Below are 25,989 nucleotides of genomic sequence, written 5' to 3' on the forward strand. Positions count from 1 at the left end.
ACTCAAAGGAGCAACAGTGGATAGCAACCATGAATCATAAGCGCCTGGTATGTGAGCATAGGAGGAAGGCACAGGAGGCCAAGTGGATCAAAATCTTTGAGCTGATAATCACTACGAACAACAATTTTGGCAATACCTGACCACAGGGAGGAGCGCATGTGAGTCTCCTGTGTGAGAGCTAATTTTCGTTTTTTAACATTTTTATGGTGTGATTTTAATGTTTTAAAATACCCCTTCCCTTTACTTACTTGGGGCATTTTATTGGTGCCTCTAGACAGGTCACTTGCTGTAGGGATGGGTCTGTCAGAGCCCGCCCTTTTTTCATTAGGTAGCCCTGCCATGTGGATTCACGTCCCAGGTCAGCGTTCTAGCCGCTGCCTGTCACGTGGGCTCTTTCGTCAGCATTGGCACCCTTATCTTTGGGGCGGATGCAGCCTAAGGAAGCCCGTCTGCGCCCGTCCGTGGCCGGAGGCTGAGGATGCTGATCTACCTCAGGCGAGTTCTAGTCGCATCTGCTATTCATCCTATACCCTCCATTCCTTAGATGTCGCCTCGTTGTGTAAACATGTGATTCTTTTGGCCACATTTAGCTGCACAGAGAGGGTTTGCGGATGTTGTGGTTGGGCACCTCGGACCTCTTTGGCCCACAGGCGATTACAAGAAGTAAGTAAAGGAGCTCACTCAAATAGAACTAATGCTAGGAACCCCTTGATTTGTGCTTTGTTGAATGCGCGGTCCCTGCCTAAATACAAGGTGGAAATTGCTGATCTGATTAATTTTTACAAGCTGGATTGTTTATTTATTACCGAATCCTGGGCCAAGGCCAACTCTAACCCTGATTTTATTGAAGCAACACCTTTGGGATATTCCTTTTTCAGACTGGATAGACCCTCGGGCAGAGGGGGTGGGCTTGCGATTATTTGCAGGTCTCACTTCACTTGTCATTGGGAATCAGCAAATCCTTCACGGAAGACCTGTGAGGGTTTGTTCTTTAAGATTCGGCAAAACAATTGTATTCTTCTTGAGGGACTCTTGATTTATAGTCCCCCAGGCCCATATGCTACCTTTTTGCTGGACTGGTGTTATGCCATTAATTGTGTTTGACCAATGACTATGTGTTTCACCACTGCGCATATTAGTTGTTCAATGTTCATCAGGAGCACATTACATGCTGTATTCAGTTTAGCTGCCTATTGGCTTTAACGTGGCATTAGACATTACATTCTGTATTCAGTTTAGCTGCCTATTGGCTTTAACGTGGAGTTAGATATTGCAGTTGAGACATTGCATATGAGCTGTGTTTTTCCACATGGTTGACCAAGCTGTGTTTTTCGTATTGAATTCACACCAAACCCTAGCTGATAAGAGAGCGTAGATTTTGTGTTTACCTCTCAATCCAGCCCGGGAACGAGTGAAGTTTGGAGACTTGGCCACTCTCCAGACTTGTTCGGTTCCCACACTGAACCAGCATTTTTGTCCAGGGCAGCAGCGAGGGGAGATTCTCCCGGACTTCAGTCAGGAGCGGACGTCAGCTGCCTGGCCTCCCGTTTGGATGAAAAATCTCCTTCTCGCAGTTGAACAGGAGTGACCAACTGGCAGGCATGAGAAGGATGACGAGCAGTGATAGGCCCTACAGTGATGACATTTTGACTTTTATGCTTTGCTTTGAAGTTATGCTATAATATAATCACATGTATTTGCTGTGTACATTGCAATTGAGAAGTACTTTGATATATTTTTCTTTCATTGCTGCGACTACTTTTAAACGTGTGCTTCCAACCTACTAATCTCGTCTTTCCTCGTGGTGAAGTAATAATAATAATAAATGTCTTCTTTAAACTAAGAAGTGCATTCCAGAGAAGTTTTGTCAGCTCGGTCATAAGATAAGGAAAGCAAAACAACTGGCCTAATTTAATTGAGCCATTGCCTACTGCATCTAACTGTATTATTCTGGGGGACTTTAATTTGCATTTTGATGATAGCCAACCCACTCATATTAAGGACGTGATTAATCTCATGGCAACCTTTGATTGGGATTTCATAGTCACCTCAGCTACTTATCTGGCCGGGCACATTTTAGATGGGATCTTCGCTCGTCCTGAGGATCAAGTGACTGTGACAAACATCCCTCTGGAGTGGTCTGATCACCACCTCTTAATCTTTAGATGCAGGAAGTCGTTTCCTGGTCAACATATGAGGATGAGTTGCAAGGCCTCGCGCTATTGGAACAAGATCACTAAGGATCAGCTTTGCCCAGCCTTAATTGCGGGATGGGAAGCGGCAGGTATTGCCCGGTTGTCTGCTTTAGACAGATTTTATTTTGGTATTAATTCGGCTTTGGATCATCTTGCCCCGGTTGTTAAGAGGACTCCTTCAGGTAACAAAAAAAACAGCTGGTCTTGGTTCAATGAGGGCCTTAACATGTTACAAAGGAGATATCGCCAACAAGAAAGGCGTTGGAAGCTATCTCCAAACTCAGCAGAGAAGGATAAGCTGAGATTAGTGTTAAAGACTTATAAAGATGCGTGTTTTGAGGCTAAGTCTGACTATTTTACTGCTAGGATTAAAGACGCATCCAATGTCCCGAGAGAATTATTTAAGGTAGTTCGGTCTCTGACCACCATATCCTTCCTCCACTGAGGTGGCCAACTCTCAGGAATTTTGTGACAAAATTGCCTCCTTCTTTGAAACTAAAATTCTACAAATTTACTCTGACTTTCCACAATCTGTGGAGATGCTGGTTCCCCCCAATGTCCGGAACTCCACTCATGACACTGATACTCCACAGCTTACGAACTTTCAACCATTATTGCCTGATAGGATCACAGAACTTTTAATGGGAATCAAATCAGGCTCTCCGACTGACCGTTATCCGCCTTATATCCTCCAGATGGTTCCTGAATTAGTTGTCCCAGCACTTGTGCCGTTTTTTTCAGGAGGTACTTTCTTCTGGAGTCTTCCCCCTTCCCTAAAGAGAAGCCACCGTCATACCTCAGAAAAAAAAAAAACGGATCGAGCCGCATATGAGTTGAGCAACTTGCGATCCATTTCCTTACTTCCTACGTTGGCAAAAATCTTTGAGAAACATATCAACCATGAGCCTTCTGGTTTACTTCATCATACTGGCATTGTAGATCAGTCTCAACATGGATTCCGGAAGGCCCATAGCACCGAATCAGCACTTCTAACGACCTCTGACTCTATTCGTAGATTGTTGGATAAGGGACAAGGTGCAGTCCTGGTCCTATTGGATCTTTTGCCGGCATTTTATACCATCTTGCCACAGATCTTGGTCTCTCGACTTTATCAAGCTGGGATCAGAGATTCTGCCCTTAAGATCTTGGAGTCCTTTCTAGGTGACAGACCGATTACGGTGAGTTGGGCCGACTTTAAGGCACCTGCGTTTTGTCTACCATGTGGGGTCCCGCAGGGCTCGGCTCTCAGTCCTACTCTGTTTAATGTTCAAGCTGATCCGTTCATATGGTTTTATGCCCACCTCCTATGCGGATGTCACTCAATTGATTATTCCAGTGTCTAGGAACAACTGGGAGGAAGTGGCTGATCAGTTTTTTAACTGTATGCGTGAGATCAATCGCTGGATGGGCCAGAATTGGCAAAAGCTTAACAATAACAAAACAGAAATTGTGCTGTTTGGCTTCAGCAATGAGGTGTGGAACTCCCGCTGGTGGCCTGCGGAGTGTGGGAAGCTTCCCTCCCCTATTGCTGCTACCAGAAACTTGGGAGTTATTTTCGATAATTGTTTATGTTTTAGGCCTCAAGTTAATGCCATGGTTAAATCCAGCTATTGGATTTTAAAAACATTGAGGAAAATCCTGCCATACTTGCAGCAGGAGGAGAGAGTAACGGTCATTCTGGCTTTGGTTATGTCCAGATTGGATTACTGCAGTTCTTTGCTGTTGGACCTGGATATATTGTCACTGAGTAAACTTCAGTTGATTCAAAACAATGCGGCCCGACTGATTTTAGATCTCCCTCGCTCGGCCAGCAATAGCCTTAAACGCCTTCATTGGCTTCCAGTTGCGAAGCGGATTATTTTTAAAACCCTTATAAAATGCTTAACGTTCAAGGCCGCACATGGAGGTGGAGCAGATTACCTAGCTGCTCGACTACGGTGATACTGCCCTGGTCGTGAATTCAGATCTAAAAATGCTTATCTGCTTCATGTCTGTCGCACTCACGGAGCAAGATGGGGAGACAAAGCTTTCACTGTGGTGGCGGCTAAGTACTGGACCTCACTTCCCTGGGATATTAGGAAGGAGGAGAACTTCCTTACTTTTAGGAGACTGATGAAAACTTGGTTATTTCCTCGTTAACCGGTCTGGCTTTGCTTCTGACTTTCTTGTTGGGCTCTCACTGTACTTACTCCAGCGCTTCAATGCTAAGGCTGGAACGCGCTTTAGAAATACCTATACATACATACATACTTACCACCCTATGCAATGAGGACTGCAATAGAGGGAATGAGGTCAAAGCAGGTGATTGGATCGCACATGTCAATTCTCTTTACACAGAGTGCCATACCAATTCCAGCTCTAAGAGCTCACAGCCCAGAAGAAACATAGAAGAAACTGGCGTAGAGAAGAACTCGCCACCAATGGCAAGGCCAGCACCAAGTGAACTTGCAGTCCACAATGTCCTGAAAAGGATCAGAAAGGATGGTGCCCTGGGCCATAATGGACTACCAGGTTCTCTGTTCAGAGAGGACACCCAGTTCTGGGCCTTAATACTGGCACTGTTGTATGACGAATGCCGTCCCTCAAAGACATTCCGGACTCATGGAGGGGCTCTCTTCTGCATCCCATCTTCAAGAAAGGCATTAACACTGATCCCAGAAATTATTCTTTAATAGCATTACCGGACATTGAGGGCAAAGCATACACCATCACACTACTCCAGGAGCTAGCAAATTGGGTCACTGTTGAGGGCTTGTTACCCTTTTACCAAACAAGATTCAATGCCGGAGAGTGAACTGTGGATAACATTGTTGACTTCTCGTATTTAGCCCATCAAGCAGTAATCCATGCATCCACCACATCTTTGCCTGTTTCATCGTCTACTCTGCACCTTTCGACTGAGTCATCTAGAACATCTCCTGGCAGAAACTAGAGAGGTGGAACATCTGCCCTGAACTAATGTGTGTTATTATGTCCCTTTACACCAGGAACTGGGTAAAGGTTAAACTCATGGGGGAGACAGCCACAACAAAAATCCCTACAGATCGAGGGCTAAAACAGGGCTGTATGCTGGCTCTGCTTCTATTTAATGCATACACAGCTGACCTGGGCCCAGCTTTATCACGTGCCGCCTTACTCACCCCAAGAATTGGTGGCAAAAATATTCAACTCCTGCAATGCGCTGATGACTTAGTACTCCTGGATCAACCAAAAATTACCCTACAAAAAGCCCTCAGTGCCTTGAACACGTACAATCTAAAGAATGAGCTTGTAGCCAAAGCAAGTAAAACAAAAATCGTGATCTTCGGTCAGTACCCAAAAACCGGTCTTTGAGCTGGTGGTTGGGGCCTCAGAGGCTTGAATGAGTAAAAAATTACAACTACTTGGGAACATGGCTGGGCGAAACAGAAAACCAACATTGCATCTTCAAGTGAAGAAGGAAAAATGGTAAAGTATGCACTCTGCAGGTTAGATACTATGCTGCATAGACTAATGATCACAGCCATACAGAGGCTGATTTGGGCCAAACTGCTCCCCTTAGTCAATTATGCACAGCAGGTATTCCCCGGTATGCTGGCGACCATATTAGAAAAGATTCAATGCCTAGTCTATAAGAAATTGTTTCGTCTTCCCTCCCATACAAGGAATACACAGATCAGGTTGGAATTTGGCCTCATGCAGCAAAAGCTTGAATGCTTGGCCGTGCTGCCAAAATATTATTTTCAGATAACAGGCACTCCTACCAATACCATGAAGGCACTCATAAAAAACAATTTTCATAAGAGCCAGCAACCCATGGTCTATGAATTTCATTGCTGCAAAGGAAAGTCTGCAACTTGGTGTGGAAAACTGGGACACGAATGGTTTCAATTATATAAGTATCAAATCTGTAATAAAAAAAGGCAGTACATCTCCACTCACATGAACTGGACATGCAAGCCCTTTTGGCCAACGCCCTAATTTTGCTGCATATCACCCATACAACCAAACCTCACCTTCATCAGTCAGTGGGAAAATGTGCTCTATTTTCTTGCCAAGACTACTAACACTTCCAATCAAAGAACTGAAGCCGTCATGAAAATCATTTGAAACAATTGAACACTGCAGACTGTGCAAATAGGGAATCACTGGCACACTTAGTACTCTGCTGCCTGGCATTATTACATGCTTGCAGAACCCTCTTGAGGCTTATTTTCTTACAACAGTGCAGTCGCTCTGCCAAAGACGCTATTCACCTCCTATACAAATTGGAGAAAATGGCAAATATGGCCATACTTGAGAAATTTTTATTTCATGCACGATCCCTGGAAAAAAGGCTTACAGTCTCTGCAGCCCACTGTTTAACACTTTGCACTAATTATGGGTTTTAAACAAAGTACCTTGCATTTTAAACCTCTGCATGTTTGCACTAACGTTTGTCTAATAGTTTGAACTAACCCTAGGCTCTAAACAAATTGTCTTGAATTTTAACTCTTGCATACTTGCACTAAAAGTTTGTTACTGACGCCTGCATCTTAATCTTAGGAGATGTGTCCCTTATGACTCCACAATTTTTGCATTGTGATAGAAATGGCCCCTTTTGCAGGGGTTCCCATTTCTTTTTGGCTTCTGACCTCCTGTTTTGATCCTGTGCTGAATTTTGTTTTTGCTGGCTTTAGGACTCTGGGCACTCTACCACTGCTGACCAGTGCTAGAGTGCATGTGCTCTCTGTCTAAATTGTATTGGTAATTGGTTTATCCATGATTGGCATATCTGATTTACTAGTAAGTCCCTAGTACAGACAGTGTGTGCCTAGGGCCTGTAAGTCAAATGCTACTAGTGGGACTGCAACACTGATTGTGCCGCCCACATGAGTAGCTCTGTAAACATGTCTCAAACCTGCCAGTGAAGTGTCTGTGTGGGCAGTTTTAACTGCCAGTTTGATCTGGCAAGTGCGCTCACTTGTCTGACCCAAACCTTCCCTTTTACTACATATACGTCACCTCTAAGGTAGGCCCCAGGCAGCCCCATGGGCAGGGTGCTGTGTATTTAAAAGGTAGGACATGTGCTGGTGTGTTTTACGTGTCCTGATAGAGAGGTACTGCTAAATTCAGTTTTCACTATTGCAAGGCCCATCTCTCCAATAGGTTAACATGGGGATTTCCTTGAAATATCTTTCAAGTGTAATTTCCCATTGGGAGTAGATAGGGATATGGAGTTTGTGGTCTCTGAACTCACAATTTAAAAATACATCTTTTGGTGACATTGGTTTTCAAATTGTAAGTTTGAAAATGCCACTTTTAGAAAGTTGGCACTCTCTTGCTTAACCACTCTGTGGTTCTGTCTGGCTGTGGAATACACATCTGGGTCAGGATGACAGGTGGGCTGTTTATGAACTCACTCTAGACAGTCACACAATGGTAGTTGAGGTGTGCTCTGCATATCCTGATGGGTCATCCTGAGCTGGAATGGTGAAAGGAGCTGACACTCGCACCTGAATAGTGAAGTGCCTGTCCTTACATAAAGAAGTCTCCAACACCCTGGAGTGTGTCTGGTGCCTGGTCAGGTTACGGCAGGGTCTCGTGCACTAAAAAGACTTCTCTTTGAAGTTTGCCTACTTCAGAGACAGAAAGGGCTATAAGTACTGGACCTCTGACACCACAGAGTTGGAACACTTCTGGGCTGAGGACATTCTGCCAGGAAGAAGAGGTGGATGCTGTAGGAGGGACTGAGACTCTGCCTGTTGCTTTTTTGGGCTGACTGTTGGTGTGTTGTGCTGACCTGCTGCTAGCTGCTTCTGGCCTGGAAGTGCAAGGACTGGACTTTGCTTTCCACAATTCTCCTAGGGCTTGAAATGAGCTTGCCTCCTGTTAGGAAGTCTCAGGGAAATCAAAGACTTCATCTACTAGTGCCTTGGCTCTTCTGCTGAGAGTCCTGACTTGCCATGTGGTGCCAATTCCAGTCCCTGGGCCCTTGGAAGTGTAAGCTGGTGACCTGAAGGAGAAAATCCACACACCGACACGCCACAGCTGAAACATTGATGCAGCACCCATCCCGGGGCTGGAGAATCAACTCAGCCCCTGTCTCACAGCTGCAGAATCAACACAATGCCTGTTTCACCGTAGCTCCATCAACTCAGCGCATCTGGGTTTTCCATGCATTGTCTCTGGCCATCAATTTCTCATCGACCTCACACCGCAGTAAAGAACCGAGTCTGCGTGTCTGGAAATCAACACATTGCCTTTCCTGCAAGGAAAGAATTGATGCATCACCTCCCCTGCCAGTAAGGAACCGATGCATTGCTTCACCTACAAGGAAGGAATTGACACATCACCTCCCCTGTGCAGTAAGGAACCGATGCACCGCTTTGCGTTTACGGCACCGCTTCTCCCCTGAGGCCCACATCATCTTTGTTTTTGACGCATCCCAAGTACTTTGTGCTAAAAAGAATCATTTCAAACCTTTAAAAAGTTATATCTTCTCTTGTGTATGATGGATTTTTGTTTTAGTCTTATTTTACTCAGATAAATATTGGTTATTTTTCTAAACTGTTGTGTAGTACATTTGTGGTCCCCGTAGTGTGTTTAGGTAGTTTCGAGCGAGTGCATCAAAAACTAAAAGTGCAGTTATATTTGCCTCGGTCCGTTTTATACCCTTCTTTACTATCAAAGTGCCCGTGGAGTTAGAATAGTAAAAACACACTCCATTACAGTCGATGGCCGGTCCTCATAATTATAGGTATGCCATGTTGTGTATGTGTGTATATACAAATACTTTAAACATTGCCTCTGAAATAAGCCTAACTACTTGTACCAAGCTACCAAAGGGGTGAGCAGGGGTTATCTTAGCTGTGTGACTCCCTTACTCTGACTAGAGTGAGGATCTCTACTTGGACAGGGTACAAACTACTGCCAACTAGAGACCCCATTCCTAATACTGACATTAAGTGGTGCACTACTGTTAACACTAATAACAGATGAAATGTAACTTTGTGCTATTGCTTATTTCAACACCTGCCACAGTCACCGTCTAGTAGACTGCTTATTGTTATCACTCAGTAAAACAAAAGTGACAATAAGGGAAAAAACAATAGCAGACAGGGAAAGCTCACATCTGGAAAAAGAAGAAACATAGACCATGCAGAGTCAACCTTCGAAATGTCTGAAGGTGGAGACCTGTAGGTTGAAAATACTCCTAAAAGAAATAACTGTAGCTAGGTAATTGTAGATTGTAAAGCAGACTAACTCTGAGACTAGACCAAATGAAGGATAAAGTAGATAAGCTTGGAGCCCCTCTGAACATAGCAGAAAAAAGAATATCTGACATGGAAGCTGTTGGAAAATGGCCTTTCTGAACGGTCACCAAAACCATTTGCTTTCCTCCTCTTCTTTGTCTGGCCTACTTTTGCTGGCTTTAGCACTCTGAACTCTTTACCACTGCTAACCAGTGCTAAAGTGCATGTGCTCTCTCCCTAAAAACATGGTAACATTGGCTCATATCCAATTGGCATATTTAGTTTAGTTCTAAGTCCCTAGTAAAGTGGACTACATATGCTCAGGGCCTGTGAATTAAATGATACGAGTGGGCCTGCTGTACTGATTGTGCCACCCACATAAGTAGCCCCTTAGCCATGTCTCATGCCTGCCATTGCTAGGCCTGTGTATGCATTGTCACTTCCACTTCGGCTTGGCATTAGAACTACCTGCCAAGCCTTAAACTGACCTTTTTCTACATATGTAACCCCTAAGGTAGGCCCTAGGTAATGCATAGGGCAGGGTGCTATGTAGGTAAAAGGCAGGACATGTACTTATGTGTTTTACATGTTCTGGTTTTGAAAAACTCACAAAATCGTTTTCCACTACTGTGAGGCCTGCTTCTCTCACAAACTAGCTTTAGAACTGCCCTCATATACGTTTAAGTGGTAGATTCTGATCTGGAAGCAGTACTCATGTCATATTTAGTATTGCCAGAATGGTAATAGAAAATCCTGCTTAATGGTGAAGCTGAAATTACTATTACTATCTTAGAAATGCCACTTTAGAAAGTGGGCATTTCTCTTCACTTACTGTCATCTGTGCCTTACAGCTTGTCTCTAATTCACATCTAGTCTGTGCTGGTTGACAGCTCCCCTTGTGCATTCCACCCAGACAACCAGAAACACAGGACATTCAGTCACATCTGCATTCACCTGCATACTGAATGGGTCTTCCTGGGCAGGAAGGGTGGAGGGGCTCGCACTTACATTTCAAAGGCCAGTGGCCTGCCCTCACACAAAGGACTGATAACCCTCCACAGAGATCCTGGCAGACAGGACTGGGCTGAAAGGTGAATTTGTGAACTTCAAAACCACTCTTTGAAGTTTCCCCTACTTCAAAGGCATTTTGGGGTATATAACCAAATCAGACAGTTCTGGATCTACACCTGAGCTCAGTCAGAGGAGCTGCCTGGTTGCCCAAAGGACTCATCTGGACTGCTTTGCTGAGAAGGACTACTGTCCTGCTGATGCCCTGCTGGCCTCTGACTATGCTGGAAGGACTCTGCCTTCCCCAAAAGTGCGCTCCAAGGGCTTGGATTGAGCTTGCCTCCTGTTTTGAAGTCTCAGGGACAGCAAAGACTTCACCCACTGGCTTTTGGCTAGTTTTCTGACTTCAGCAATGCCTGGAATTACTTCAGTCATGCCAGGAATGACTTCAGCGACGCCAGCACCAACGCCACAGCCTGCTCCCACTCCATGGACATCACTGCACGCAACGACTGCGGCCTGCAAAGCAAGTCTGATGTTGCCACAACACCGCTGATGTCACACAGGGTCATTGCGACACTGCAAAGTTGACACATTACATCTTGACTGATTGGATCTATTGACCCTGCCAGGTCACAAGGTACTGATGCATCGCTGCCAACGCTGCATCACACTAGCCCACATGCAACCTGACCGAACCAATGCCTCGTCTTTACCTGCCTCTCAGTACAGAACCTGCGCCTCATCTCCCCAGATGCCATAAGGGACTGGCCCCAGCAACGTCTCATCTCTCCGACTCCGTGCAACAACTTTCTTTGTTCTCAAAAGGTACTGTAGCTGGGGGTCCATGCGATTCTGTGACTGGCGCCTGTGGCATCGGATTATTGTTAACTACTCCGTCAACTATGCTGTAATAGCCCTAGTAGAAGCTATTGTGTTTCTAAGCACTTTAGTGGGATTTAATCTTTAAAAATTAATATCTCTGCTTGTGTAAATTGGATTTTTATCGTTTCAACCTTGTTTTCTCAGATAAATATTATCTATTTTTCTGAACCTGTGTGGTGTATTTTTGTGGTGATTTCACTGTGACTGTATGATTTATTGCACACATACTTTACACATTGCCTTCAAAGTTAAGCCTGACAGCTCAGCGCCAAGCTACCAGGGAGTAGGCACAAGATAATTTGGATTCAATTGTGACTTACCTTGACTAGGATTGTGGTCTCTACTTGGACAAGGGTGTATACCTCTGCCAACTAGAGACCCCATTTCTAACAGAAGCCAACACAATTGCGACCAATGTCAACCCACACAAGATACTGGTGAAGTGTAAAATCATATTTGCTTGTAAAGGTATTAGTGCAACTATAACTCGTTTCTGACATGTCTTCCTGTTCATGCTACCCGTACCCACATTAAGTGCCCATCTCTGATAGAGAGATGCCTTTCTTATCTTGACTCCCAAGGCATGAAAAACTATTGGTACCCAAGACATGAAAAGCTGAGAAGAGTTTGCTCAGCTGAAACTGGTTACATATCTGCACAAATTTAAACGCCTTCCTATATCTTCCTACAGTCTCAGAGTAAGCAACTGCTAGCACTTATTGAAATAAATAGGCAAATGACCAAACTCGAAAATGGTGTATCTAATGGGATAAAATGACTTCTCACCTTCTGTTTCGGAGCTTGTTCCACTAACTGTTTCTAGCAAAAACTGTGGCTGGTTGAACATGTGATTCAAGATTATTCATTTTAGTTTTGTCAGTAAACCTTCTCAGACTCTTATTGTCATATGTGAGCATATTTGCTTTGACAGTAGAAAAGACGCTAGAAGCCATGGTGTTGATACAAAGGATTTAGAAGAGTGCTTTCACTGTATAATAATCACATACTTGGAATCCCAGTGTCCATTACCACCAGGAAGATTACATTTTGTCAAACAAAACACTAGTCTACATATACAAAAAAATGCCTTCTTGCAGAGTTTTGTAGTAGAACAAATACACACTGTTCTTGCCCCCAGACTTCCTCCTGGCCAGCTGCTCAGCCACATCATCTCAGAATGCTGAACTACCTGGAAATAAATACTGACAGTAAGAAATAGGGTTATCAGTTGCAAAAGATGCAAGTGTTTCACAAGTAACAAATCCGCAATTGTCTCCTTACTGGGAACCAAATACCTTATTGTAGCACTTGACTCTCTCAGGGTAGCAAAGCAGAGCAGTCCAAAGCCTAACCAGGAGAGATGGTGTAGACTAGCAATACAAATTCACTGGCATGCAGCAAAACTCAACAAATTGTTGTACAGCCAGTGCTTTTTCTTTTAAAAAGAACAGTATATTTATTACACACACTAATAAATACAATGTACTAAATTACAAATATATTGATTAGGTAGATGGAAATACTTTCGGTGGCACCCTTATATTACTTTACACCACCTTGTGGATCCTACACCCAATAGTCACACTAACTCCCACCTATGCCAGATGCAACACCAATACATAAGGGGGGGGCTTATAAATAAGGCTGGCATACTCGCATTGTCAGAGTGTCATCACTTTAATAAAATCAGCCACATATTGTGTTTCAATCTTGTAACACCATTAAAGTCTGTAAGCACTGTATTAATAATAAATAGCATTCAATTCCTTAAATTGTTTTATTGGAGTTTGTATAAATACTAATATTTTAACTTGGAATATTGATACAAACACAATTGTTTTGTTACATTATCTAGTCTGTTGCATTAAATGGAATGTGTAGTGTTTCCCTTTTAGTTCAACTGTGTGTTGAGTGAGGATAACAAGTGAAGTAGCTTGATGTGTATAGGGAGATGGGAAGATTAATAACAATGTGTAGTGCTGTTAGATGAGTACATAATTCCTAACTGCAATATCTGGGCAACTGGTGTGGGGAGTATTTGTTTAAGGCTTCACAACAAGTCGGGCTTTTCCAATGGCAGAGCAGCTGGGGATAGATTGCTAGGGGTAGAAATCTGGACGCAGATTGCGTGTGTTATGTGGTATCAACAGGAGTGTCTTTCTTGTATCCCTGGTGAAAGTGCTTGTAAAGAGATCAAGGGTTGGGGGTGGGGGAATTGTCTTCGTCTGTAATCTGGAGTTGGGAGAGCATTGCATCACATTCCATAGAGATAGGGTTGCATTTTCCCACCTTAGCGCCCTGTTCTCTACTTCAGCCCAGCAGATTAGTGAACATTGGCGGGAACCCACAGGAGGGACATGGAATTTACTCGCCATTTCAGGGTAACAGCACCTTTAGCAATCAGCAGGGCAAGGTTGATGAAGCAGACAACCACCTTGTTATTCTTAGTGCATAGGCCCAGCACACATGGCCCACAAGCGTCAAGACCATAGAGCTGAGGGACAGCGGCAAGGATGTCTCGAACCAGGCCCAGCTCCACGAATTGGAACTTGGGAGGACCATGAAGAAGCATGCTGGATAGCCTTGAACAGATGTGAGCTGCATAGCAGACCTACTGCCAGGTTCTGTCTACTTGTTTTAACTGTGTATATCTAGAAGTTTAAACATGTGGACTTGATCTCTTCTGCTCTCTCTACCTCACCATCCTTTCTTTCTGTCTCTCCCTCCTCTCGCCTGACATCCCCCCTCCGTTATCTCCACTCACCCTGCTTTCCCGCTCACCTCACTTTCTACTCCCACCCACCTTACTTTCTTCTCTTCACATCATGCCACTGTGTTTCCCTGCTGTGCCCTTCTTCCTCCACTTCACCTCATTTCTCTCACATAACCCTTGACTCTTTCCACCTTATCCTACTTTCACTGTGTCCTGAGCTCGCTAGCCTCTTACTGTGTCAACTTACTGTCACTCCACTTCACTCTTCTATTTCTACCTCACCTTTCTCTCTCCACGTCACCCTTCTCTCTTTCTTGTCCTTTTCTTTCTTCTTTGCCCTCCTCTCACTCTTGTTCACCTTCGTCTGCCTTTTTGACTCACCTTCGTCTCTCCCCCTCATCATCCCCCATTTTCTCACTATCCTCCTTCTTGCCTCAGCCTCCTCTCTATTACCCTCTCATCTCTCCGCTCTTTCCACCTCACCTTGTACTCTCCACCTCATCCTCTTCTGTCAACTTCACCTTCACTGATGCTGCCTATGTGATAATGATTGTGTGTAGTGTAAAGGAATGAAGGGTGTGCATGTACTTGTGTGGGTGCATGAGTGTGTTTATTCAAGGACGGCAGTTCTCTGTAACTGTTCTTCACTGGTAGGTCTCTAAATTCTAAACACCCATGAGCACATATGAAATCTACAAAGACCTGGGGTTATGCACACTGTAACTAAATAGTGAGGTTACAATAGAAAAGCAATGAAAGGTGGCAACCTAAGCAACAAAAACAAACCAGGAATCAGATGTGAGTCTGTTTCTACCACTATCTACCCTGTTCCAAGGTTGACAACTGGACTTGTAATTTGATGGCTACTTTCTCAACCACTATTTTCTTGTCAATCTTTTGAGCAGCATATATCTTAACCCCTTGACAGCCAAGGACGTAACGGTTACGTCCTTGGTTGTGGCACTGAGGCGCCAAGAAAGTAACCGTTACGTCCTGGTACCGGCTCATGGGGGGAGCGCTTCGCCTCGCCTCAGCACCCCCACTACAGGGATGGAAGGGGAATCGCTTCCCCTTCCACCCTTGCCCCCTCCGTGGCGTTTGATGACGTCAGCGCGCGATTGCGTGCTGACCTCATCAGAGGCCTACCCCTCTGCACTGGAAGCTCAGCTTCCAGCGCGGATCAGAAGACAAATGCTTTTGCATTTCTCCTCCAATCACTGGAAGGGCCGAAAAAGGCATGAAAGGAGAGGAAAGGCCTTTCCTCTCCTTTCATGTCTCTCTCAGCACTTCTGCTGCCCGATCGTGATGCGACCGGGTAGCAGAAATGCCCACTAGACACCAGGGAGATTATTTTATTATGTTAATGACATGAGGCAAGGGCTGCTCCCCAGGGGACCAAATTATTTTTAGGCCACTTTCGCCCGGGGTTTCAGAAACACCCTAGACACCAGGGATAATTTTATTTCTTGATTTTTCTTTTTTATATGTGGGGAGCGAACCCTTAGACAAGGGTCTCTCCGCGGGGGGGCAAAATTAATTTTGTTATAATAATATTATATATATATTATATATAACATTATAATAATAGTTGGCCTAATTATTAGGCCAATCTGCCCCCAATGGGGGCAGAAACCACAAGACACCAGGGAATTTTTTTTTGCAATTGACATGAGGGGAGTGGCCACTTGGACAAGGTCCGCTCCCCAGGGGGACAAATTATTTTCATGCCATTTCTGCCCCCCTGGGGGGCAGATCGGCCTAATATAATTAGGTCGATCTGCCCCCAGGGGGGCAGGAACCCCCTAGACACCAGGGCTAAAAATTGTTTTTTTATATTTCTTTTTATGATATGTGAGGAGAGGCCCCTCAGGCAAGGGTCACTCCCCGGGGGGGACAAAACTAATTTTAGGCCATTTAGGCAGATCGGCCTATATTTATTAGGCCAATCTATCTACAAGGGGGGCAGAAACCACTAGAAAGCAGGGATTTTTTTGTTTGTTTTTGCAATTGACATAAGGGGAGGGCCACTCCCCAGAGGGCCAAATTATTTTTAGGCCATTTCTTCCCCCACGGGGCAGATCGGATTAGTATAATTAGGCCCATCTGCCCCCAAGGGGGCCAGAAACCCCCTAGACACCAGGGATAATTTTTTATTTTATTTTTATTATATGTGGGGAGCGACCCCTTAGGCAAGGGTCGCTCCCCGCGGGGCAAAAATACTTTTAGTCCATTTCTGCCCCCTTTGGGGGCAGATCGTCATATTTTTATTAGGCCAATCTGCCCCCAAGGGGGGGCAGAAACCACTAGACACCAGGGATTTTTAAAAAATATTATTCAATGAGGGGAGCAGTCCCTTGGGCAAGGGCTGCACCCCGGGGGGTAATATTTTTAAGCCTTTCCTGCTTCCCCTGGGGGCAGACCGGCCTATTATAATTAGGCCGATCTGTGCCCAGGGGTGGCAGAAACCCCTAGACACCAGGGATATATTTTTGTTTATGTTTACTTTTGATTTTTATATATGGGGAGCGGCCCCTTAGGCAAGGGTCGCTCCCCTGGGGGGCAAATTGTATTTAGGCCATTTCTGCGCCCCTTGGGGGCAGATCGGCCTATTTTTGTTAGGCCGATCTGCCCCTTAGGGGGGCAGAAACCACTAGACACCAGGGATTTTTTTTTGCGTCAATTTCACGCAAGGGGAATGACCCCTTAGGCAAGGGTTGCTTCCCTGGTGGGGGGGCAAATTTATTTTAGGCCACTTCTGCTCCCCTTGGGGGCAGGTCAGCCTATTTCTATTCGGCCGATCTGCCCCTGGAGGGCGGGGGGGCCAGAAACCCCTTAGGCACCAGGAATTGGTGTGTGTGTATATTTGTCTGTTTTGTTTGGAGGGGCAGCCCCTTGGGCAAGGGTCATTCCCCATGGGGGCACATTACTGTTGGCAATATATCTGCCCTCCTTGGGCACAGAACAGCCTATTTTTGGAAGTCCCATCTGCCCCCATGGGGGGGCAGAAAGCCCACATGAGATACATTTTTTTCACAATAAAAGGGTGCAGGTATGTCCATACCCCTAGCCCGAATAATTGGGGCCAAAGTTGTTCTGCCCACCAGTGGGCAGATGGGGCAACTACCCTCGATCCGTGGCTACCAACCAGTATGGGCCTGGTTATTCCCCCACCCCAACTGACTGAGGTAACAGTCTTTCAGCTCTCCCCGGTACGCTAAAACATCTTATACCACAGCAAGCAAGAGGACATTTGATTATTTTGGGTTTTGGTTTTACATTTGGGCCATCAGAGCTTGGCTAACTCTCAAAATCGTCCTACTTAGAATGGTGAGGGCCGCACTTTTTGGACTTTGGGACACTGCCATGTAGAAAAATCCACAAGACCTAAACACACCTGAAAACTAAACATTTGGGTGAGTCCAGCGAGGTGTGCTTCACATGCACTCCGCAACATTTTCTTACCCACAATGCCCTGCAAACCTCCATCTTTTCTGGAAATCACACATTTGTCCCACATTTTTATGATAGAACCTTCCGGAATCTGCAGGAATTCAAAAAATTCCTACCACCCAGCATTGTCTCATCTATAGCAATACAAATTCTGTTGCAATGTTTTTTTTCAAACTGCCCTTTTGGACCCTCTTTGCTTCCCCCTCAATTTCAAAATGTTTTTGGCTCTTCCCTGTCACAGGCACTTGGCCAACCTACATAAGTGAGGTATCATTTTTACCGAGAGACTGAGGGGAACATTGTGTGGTAGGAAATTTGTCCCAGTGCGGTGATCCCACACAGAAATGTGGGTTAAATGTGATTTTTTAGCTAAATTTGAGGTTTGCTGAGGATTCTGGGTAAGAAAACATTCGGGGATCCACGCCAGTCACAGCTCCCTGGACTCCCTCAGGAGTCTAGTTTTCAGAAATGTCTGAGTTTGGTAGGTTTCCCTAGATGGCTGCTGAGCCCAGGACCAAAAACGCAGGTGGCCCCCCCCCCCCCCAGCAAAAACAGGTAGTTTTGTATATGATAATTTTGATGTATCCAGATGTGTTTTGGGGCATTTCCTGTCACGAGCCCTAGGTCTACCCACACAAGTGAGGTACCATTTTTATCGGGAGCGCTGGGTGGGAGGAAATTTGTGGCTCCTCTAAGATTCCAGAACTTTCTGTCACCGAAATGTGAGGAAAATTTGTTTTTTAGGACACATTTTGAGGGTTGCAAAGGATTCTGGGTAACAGAACCTGGTGAGAGCCCCACAAGTCACCCCATCTTGGATTCCCCTTCGTGTCTAGTTTTTAAAAATGCACAGATTTGTTAGGTTTCCCTAGGTGCCGGCTGAGCTAGAGGCCAAAATCCACAGCTTGGCACTTTGCAAAAAACAGCTCTGTTTTCTTTGGGAAAATGTGATGTGTCCACGTTGTGTTTTGGGGCATTTCCTGTTGCGGGCGCTAGGCCTACCCACACAAGTGAGGTACCATTTTTATTGAGAGTCTTGGAGGAATGCTGGATGGAAGGAAATTTGTGGCTCCTCTAAGATTCCAGAACTTTCTGTTACCAAAATGTGAGGGGAAAGCGTTTTTTAGGACACATTTTTAGGGTTGCAAAGGATTCTGGGTAACAGAACCTGGTGAGACCCCCACAAGTCACCCCATATTGGATTCCCCTTCGTGTCTAGTTTTAAAAAAATGTACAAGTTTGGTAGGTTCCCTAGGTGCCGGCTGAACTGGAGGCCGAAATCCACAGCTAGGCACTTTGCAAAAAACAGCTCCTTTTTGTTTGGGAAAATGTGATGTGTCCACATTGTGTTTTGGGGCATTTCCTGTCGGGGGCGCTAGGCCTACCCACACAAGCGAGGTACAATTTTTATTTTGAGACTTGGGGGAACACTGGATGGAAGGAAATTTGTGGCTCCTCTCAGATTCCAGAAGTTTCTGTCACGAAATGTGAGGAAAAAGTGTTTTTTAGGACACATTTTTAGGGTTGCAAAGGATTCTGGGTAACAGAACCTGGTGAGAGCCCCACAAGTCACCCCATATTGGATTCCCCTTCGTGTCTAGTTTTTAAAAATGTACAGGTTTGGTATGTTTCCCTAGGTGCCGGCTGAGCTAGAGGCCAAAACCCACAGCTAAGCACTTGCAAAAAACAGCTCTGTTTTCTTTGGTAAAATGTGATGTGTCCACATTGTGTTTTGGGTCATTTCCTGTTGCAGGCGCTAGGCCTACCCACACAAGTGAGGTACCTATTTTATTGGGAGACTTGGGGGAATGCTGGTTCGAAGGAAATTTGTGGCTCCTGTCAGATTCCAGAACTTGCTGTCACCGAAATGAGAGGAAAAAGTGGTTTTTTGGCCAAATGTTGAGGGTTGCAAAGGATTCTGGGTAAAAGAACCTGGTGAGAGCACCACAAGTCACCTCATCTTGGATTCCCCTAGGTGTCTAGTTTTCAAAAATTCGCAGGTTTGGTAGGTTTCCCTAGGTGCCGGCTGAGCTGGAGGCCAAAATCCACAGCTAGGCACTTTGCAAAAAACAGCTCTATTTTCTTTGGGAAAATGTGATGTGTCCACGTTGTGTTTTGGGGCACTTACTGTCGCGGGTGCTAGGCCTACCCACACAAGTGAGGTACCATTTTTATCGGGAGACTTGGAGGGAACGCTGGGTGAAAGGAAATTTGTGGTTCCTCTCACATTCCAGAACTTTCTGTCACCGAAATGTGAGGAAAAAGTGTTTTTTTGCCCATATTTTGAGGGTTGCAAATGCACAGGTTTGGTAGGTTTCCCTAGGTGCTGGCTGAGCTAGAGGCCAAAATCTATAGCTAGGCCCTTTGCAAAAAAAACTCATCAGATTTCAATGTAAAAATGTGATGTGTCCATGTTGCGTTTCCTGTCGCGAGCATTAGGCTTACCCACTCAAGTGAGGTACCATTTTTATCAGGAGACTTGGGGCAACACAGAATAGTAAAATAAGTGTTATTACCCCTCGTCTTTCTCTACATTTTTTCCTTCCAAATGTAAGACAGTGTGTAAAAAATACCTCTATTTGAGAAATGCCCTGTAATTCACATGCTAGTATGGGCACCCCAGAATTCAGAGATGTGCAAATAACCACTACTTCTCAACATCTTACCTTGTGGCCATTTTGGAAATACAAAGGTTTTCTTGATACCTATTTTTCACTCTTTGTACTTCAGCAAATGAATTGCTGTATACCCGGTATACAATAAAAACCCATTGCAAGGTGCAGCTCATTTATTGGCTCTGGGTACCTAGGGTTCGTGATGAACCTACAAGCCCTATATATCCCCGCAACCAGAAGAGTCCAGCGGACGTAACTGTATACTGCTTACAAAAATCTGACATCGCAGGAAAACGTTACACAGGAAAACGTGGGGAAAAATGGCTGTTTTTTTCACCTTTGTTAGAAATTGGGTTTTTGGTTGGCAGTAAGGTTAGCCCCCTGTCCAAGCAAGGACCCTCACTCTAGTCATGGTAAAAGAGAATCTCCCTCAGCAAACCCCCGCTCACCCACTTGGTAGCTTGGCACGAGCAGTAGGCTTAACTTCAGAGTGCTAGGTGTAAAGTATTTGTACCAACACACACAGTAACTTCATGAAAAAAACTACAAAATGACACAACACAGGTTTAGAAAAATAGAAAATGTTTATCTAAACAAAACAAGACTAAAATGACAAACATTCACAATACACAAGTCAAGTTATCACTAAACATGCAAAAAGAGTCTTCATGTAATTTTAAACACAACATTAACGTTGTTAGCGTGAAAATGTACCCTGGGTGCGTCAAAAATAACACTGCACAGGTGAGTGTGCGTCAAAAAGGGCTTGCAATGAGTCAATTTCACTCATGAGCGAGACCTTGCGTTGTTTATCCTTTAATCGGGTCGGCGTGTGTTGTTTCTTTTCTTTGCAGGAGAGCGATGCGTCGATCTGGTCAGCGCTCTCGGGTCCGGGCTGGCCTTGCGTTGTTTTTACATGCCCAGCGGTGTTTGCGTCAGAAATTCTAACGCACAATGGTCCGAAAACCACGCAGCACGGGTTGTGATCTCACCAGCCTCCGTCAGCGATGCTGTGCGTCGTTTCTCCAGCCACGGGTGTCGATCTTCCGGTTGCGTAGCAGGCGAGTGTCGATATTCAGCCGCGAAGCCGACGGCATGTCGATTTTTCAGCCGCAGATCGGAGTTGCATCGATCTTTTACCCGCACGGTGGTGTGTGTGGATTTCTCACCCGTGGGCTGCTAACTTCTCTTCTCAGGCCCCCAGGAACTGGATGGGCACCACTTGGCAGAGTAGCCTTCTCACCAGAGGCTCCCGGTGCTGGGAGAGAGAAGTCTTTGCTGTCCCTGAGACTTCAAAGAACAGGAGGCAAGATCTAAAACAAGCCCTTGGAGATATTCACAAGAAGGAAGGCAACACAAAGTCCAGTCTTTGTCCTCCAGCACAGGCAGAAGCAGCAACTGCAGGATAGCTCTACAAAGCACCGTCACAGCCAGGGCAGTTCTTCTTCCTCAGCTCTTCAGCTCTTCTCCAGGCAGAGGTTCCTCTTGGTTTCCAGAAGTGTTCTAAAGTCTGTGGTTTTGGGTGCCCTTCTTATATCCATTTTGCCCTTTGAAGTAGGCATACTTCAAAGGAAAGTCTCTCTTGATTGTGTCTGGGGCCTGGCCTGGGCAAGGCAGGATTTCACAAACAAGGGGGTTGGAGACTGCATTGTGTGAGGGCAGGCACAGCCCTTTCAGGTGTAAGTGACCACTCCTCTCCTCCCTCCTAGCACAGATGGCTCATCAGGAAATGCAGACTACACCCCAGCTCCCTTTGTGTCACTGTCTAGTGAGAGGTGCAACTAGCCCAACTTTCAAAGTGACCCAGACAGGGAATCCACAAACAGGCAGTCACAGAAATGGCTTAAGATTTAAAATGCTCACTTTCTAAAAGTGGCATTTTCAAACACACAATCTTAAAACCAACTTTACTAAAAGATGTATTTTTAAATTGTTCAGAGACCCCAAACACCACATATCTATCCGCTCCCAAAGGGAATCTACACTTTAATCATATTTAAAGGTAGTCCCCATGTTAACCTATGAGAGGGACAGGCCTTGTAACAGTGAAAAATGAATTTAGCAGTATTTCACTGTCAGGACATATAAAACACATTACTATACGCCCTACCTTAACCATACACTTCACCCTGACCTTGGGGTTACCTAGGGCCTACCTTAGGGGTGCCTTACATGTAAGAAAAGGGAAGGTTTAGGCCTGGCAAGTGGGTACACTGCACACACAGACACTGCAGTGGCAGGTCTGATACATGATTACAGGGCTACTTATGTGGGTGGCACACCCAGTGCTGCAGGCCCACTAGTAGCATTTGACTAGCAGGCCCTGTGCACCTCTGGTGCACTGTACTAGGGACTTACTAGTAAATCAAATATGCCAATCATGGATGATCCAATTACATACACATTCTATATAGGAGAACTTGAACTTTAGCACTGGTTAGCTGTGGTAAAGTGCCCAGAGTAACAAAAACAGCAAAATCAGAGTCCAGCACACAACAACAACCTGGGAAACAGAGGCAAAAAGTTAAGGGAGACCACGCCAAGGATGAAAAGTCTGACAACTTCAATTTCAATTTTTTTTTAATTTCAGCTGTTATTTTCTGTTGGAAACTCTTGCAGGATCTACACAAATTACCCTTTGCTGAATTCAGAATTGTGTCTACTTTTCAGAAATGTTTAGCTTTCTGGGATCCAGCATTGGTTTTACACCCATTTCTGTCACTAACTGGAAGGAGGCTGAAAGCACAAAAAATAGTAAAAATGGAGTGTGTCAAAATTGTGTTGAAAAATTGGGGTTTCTGATTCAAGTCTGCCTGTTCCTGAAAGCTGGGAAAATGGTGATTGTAGCACTGCAAACTCTTTGATGATGCCGTTTTCAGGGAAAAAAAACACAAGCCTTTTTCTGCAGCCCTTTTTTCAAATTTTTCTGAAAAAATGACATTTTTGCTGTATTTTGGCTAATTTCTTGGTCTCCTTCAGGGGAACCCACAAAGTCTGGGTACTTCTAGGATACCTAGGATGTTAGAAAAAAAAAGGACGCAATATTGGCGTGGGTAGCTTATGTGGACAAAAAGTTATGAGGGCCTAAGCGCAAACTGCCCCAAACAGACAAAAAAGGCTTGCCACCTGAGGGGGAAAATGCCTGGCAGCGAAGGGGTTAAGGGGAACAAAGAGGTCACGTAAAGCTCATGTAAGTGCCTCAAAATTGAACTGTCTCACCTAAATAGTGATTGTAATGCTTCGTCTTCTTTCCCATTCTCCTGTCTCCCACTGGTGTTTCCCATTCCTATCACCCTTTCTTTACTCATCACGCTCCCTGTCCATCAATCTCCCAAATGTTTTGTTCTATTATCATCCTCCAGTGTCTTAACATTCCTTCTCTGCCCCTCACCACTTATCATTTGCTCATGACCCTCTCATGTGATCACTTTCCTTTCTCATCATCCCCATCCTGCACAAGCATCATCCTCTGCCTTCACCTTTCTGTGTTCATCTCCCTCTGCTCACCTCTAACTGCCTGACTCAGTGCATGCTTACCCATCTGTCCACTTGCATCACTCATTTTGCTAATCAATACCTCTCTTCATCCATGCTACGTCTTCAGGCTTGTTTTTCATCGTTCTTCATCCAACTCTCACACTATCTTCTTCACCTTCTGTACTATATGATGCTCATCACTCCCTACTCCTCACTAATCAACCCTCTGTCATATTTTGTTTCTTCCCTTGTAATCACTTCTTTGCTCTTCTTTCATCTACCTGTTTCCTTACTATTCTTTTTTCCTAGATTTCCTTTTTTTCCTTATCTTTTCCTCACCCTCTCCTCTGATCAGCCTTCACCTCTCATCTCTGTACCCCATCACCTTTTCCTCTTGTCAAGATTCTAGAATCTTTGATCGTGTTTGCTACCCAATGAAGCCACATTTCTGAAGGTGGCCATGGGTTTTTCTGGTCATTCTCTTTTGAAGGCATACCACATCTTCCACAGCTGTGTGTTAATCTTTAGCTAATATCTTTAGTGTTATAAGAAGTTTGCATTCTGCCTTTTGAAATGCCCCAAAATACCACATTTATTTGAACATAAATAAGTGTGTTGTTTATTCAGATCAGGGACACCTATCAGTTCAGAATTTTCATATTGGTGGTAGGACATCAATATTTATTTCTTATAGTGATTGTTGTCTGTAAGAAAGTTGATTATTATGTGGGCTAAGATACTGTCCACCTCAGTGACTATTAGCACTTCTTGTCAGGGTGAACCCTCAAAGTCACTAAATTAACCTGAGCTCAACCCACTGGTAGTGATGGCATAGAACAGACAGGCTTAATGTAGGGAAATGTTGAAAGTATTTATGCAATTCCAAAACAGTACTAAAATAAAAATATCAAGTTGATTGGTCCTGGTGAAAGTCTGGAAGTTGAAAAATTAAAAAAAGGTTTTAAGTCCCAATTCCTAAAGGGACTTTGTCACTTTTATGTAAGAAAAATCCTTTCTGGCTATGCATTGCTGAAACTGTAGTTGCTGCCATGGGACCAGTATGATGATGGAACAATGCATACACTTACAAAGCATGCCTTTACTACGCGGTAAGTACAGTGCATGATCATTACCACACATGCACTTACCACAAAATGTTTTACCATGCATATGCTTTTACCCCGCATGCCTTTACCACGACAATTTTGTAGTAAAGGCATAGTTGGTAACGGCATATGCATGGTAAAAAGTAGAAGTATGTATAACATACATAGTATTATATAAACAAACACACCTAAAACCCTACCCACCCTAAAATGACCTTACCACCCCAAAACCCATACCCACCCTAAAACCTAAACAGCCCTTACCACCCCAAAACCCATACCCACCCTAAAACAAAAAAATGTCCTTACCACCCACAAAGCCATACCCACCCTAAAATACAAAAAATGCCCTTACCATCCCCAAACCTATACCCAACCTAAAACCTAAAAAGGCCCTTACCGCCCCAAAACCCATAACCACCCTAACACCAAAAAATGCCCTTACCACCCCCACAACCCATACCCACCCTAAAACCTAAAAATGCCCTTACCACCCCAAAAAACATACCCACCCTAAAACCTAAAATTGTCCTTACCACCCTATATATATACACACACACATATATATATATATATATATATATATATATATCAATCAACCTATTTAATACTTACCTGTAATTACTTTTAAAACCATTACCACGCATACACCTTTACTATTCATGCCTTTACAACTAAATTTGTTGTACAGGTATGCGTGGTAAAGGTGTATTTGTGGTAAAGGCATGCATGGTAAAGTCATTCATAGTAAACGCAAATGCATTGTACAGACATCGTGGTAAATGTGTCTTGTTGCATTTACCGCGTTGTAAGTGATGTTTCCATTGGGATTGAATCCTGGATACCTGAAACCCAATTGATACTCTAAAGCTTCAGAGAATTCTTCCTGAAAATGTTCAAATCCCAACTCAGAATGGGAGTTTGTTGTTTTTTGTGGAGGTGCGGGATCCCTGCAGGGTTGAAGACTGAATTAAATTATTCTGAGCTGTGTAAGTGTCTGGGGGGGGTGGAGTCGGAGGGTCCCGCTGAAGCTCTGGAGCACTGGAGGAAAAGGCAAAAGTTTCCAAACTATATTGGTGCCCAAAACACACCACAGGAGTATACTTTTGAGACAGAATGGACTTAAGGAGAAGGAACATAGAGACTCTCAGCAAGTCCGGCTGGACCAAATGCCAAGTTCAGTAGAGATCCTGTCGCCACTGGTCAGCTTGGCATTTCAAGAAATAGGCCTCTTGCAGTTTGTTGTGTCCCTGTTGCCACATAGAAATGCAGCCAACAGACCCTTGGAGTCCACTTCTTTGTCCTGGGTACAAGATGTAGCAGCTC

General features: G+C 44.5%; 1 long non-coding RNA gene across 1 annotated transcript in view; it reads left to right on the top strand.

Moving 5' to 3' along the window:
- Positions 1 to 423: 423 nt before the first annotated feature.
- The window catches only part of LOC138284952 (uncharacterized), a 61,113-nt gene continuing 35,547 nt past the window's right edge, over positions 424 to 25,989 (top strand). Inside the window, exon 1 of the long non-coding RNA XR_011201486.1 lies at positions 424 to 663. This is a non-coding gene — a long non-coding RNA (uncharacterized lncRNA). The remainder of the gene's footprint in view (positions 664 to 25,989) is intronic.

Source organism: Pleurodeles waltl, chromosome 3_1 (assembly GCF_031143425.1).
Source record: "Pleurodeles waltl isolate 20211129_DDA chromosome 3_1, aPleWal1.hap1.20221129, whole genome shotgun sequence".
NCBI lineage: Eukaryota > Metazoa > Chordata > Amphibia > Caudata > Salamandridae > Pleurodeles > Pleurodeles waltl.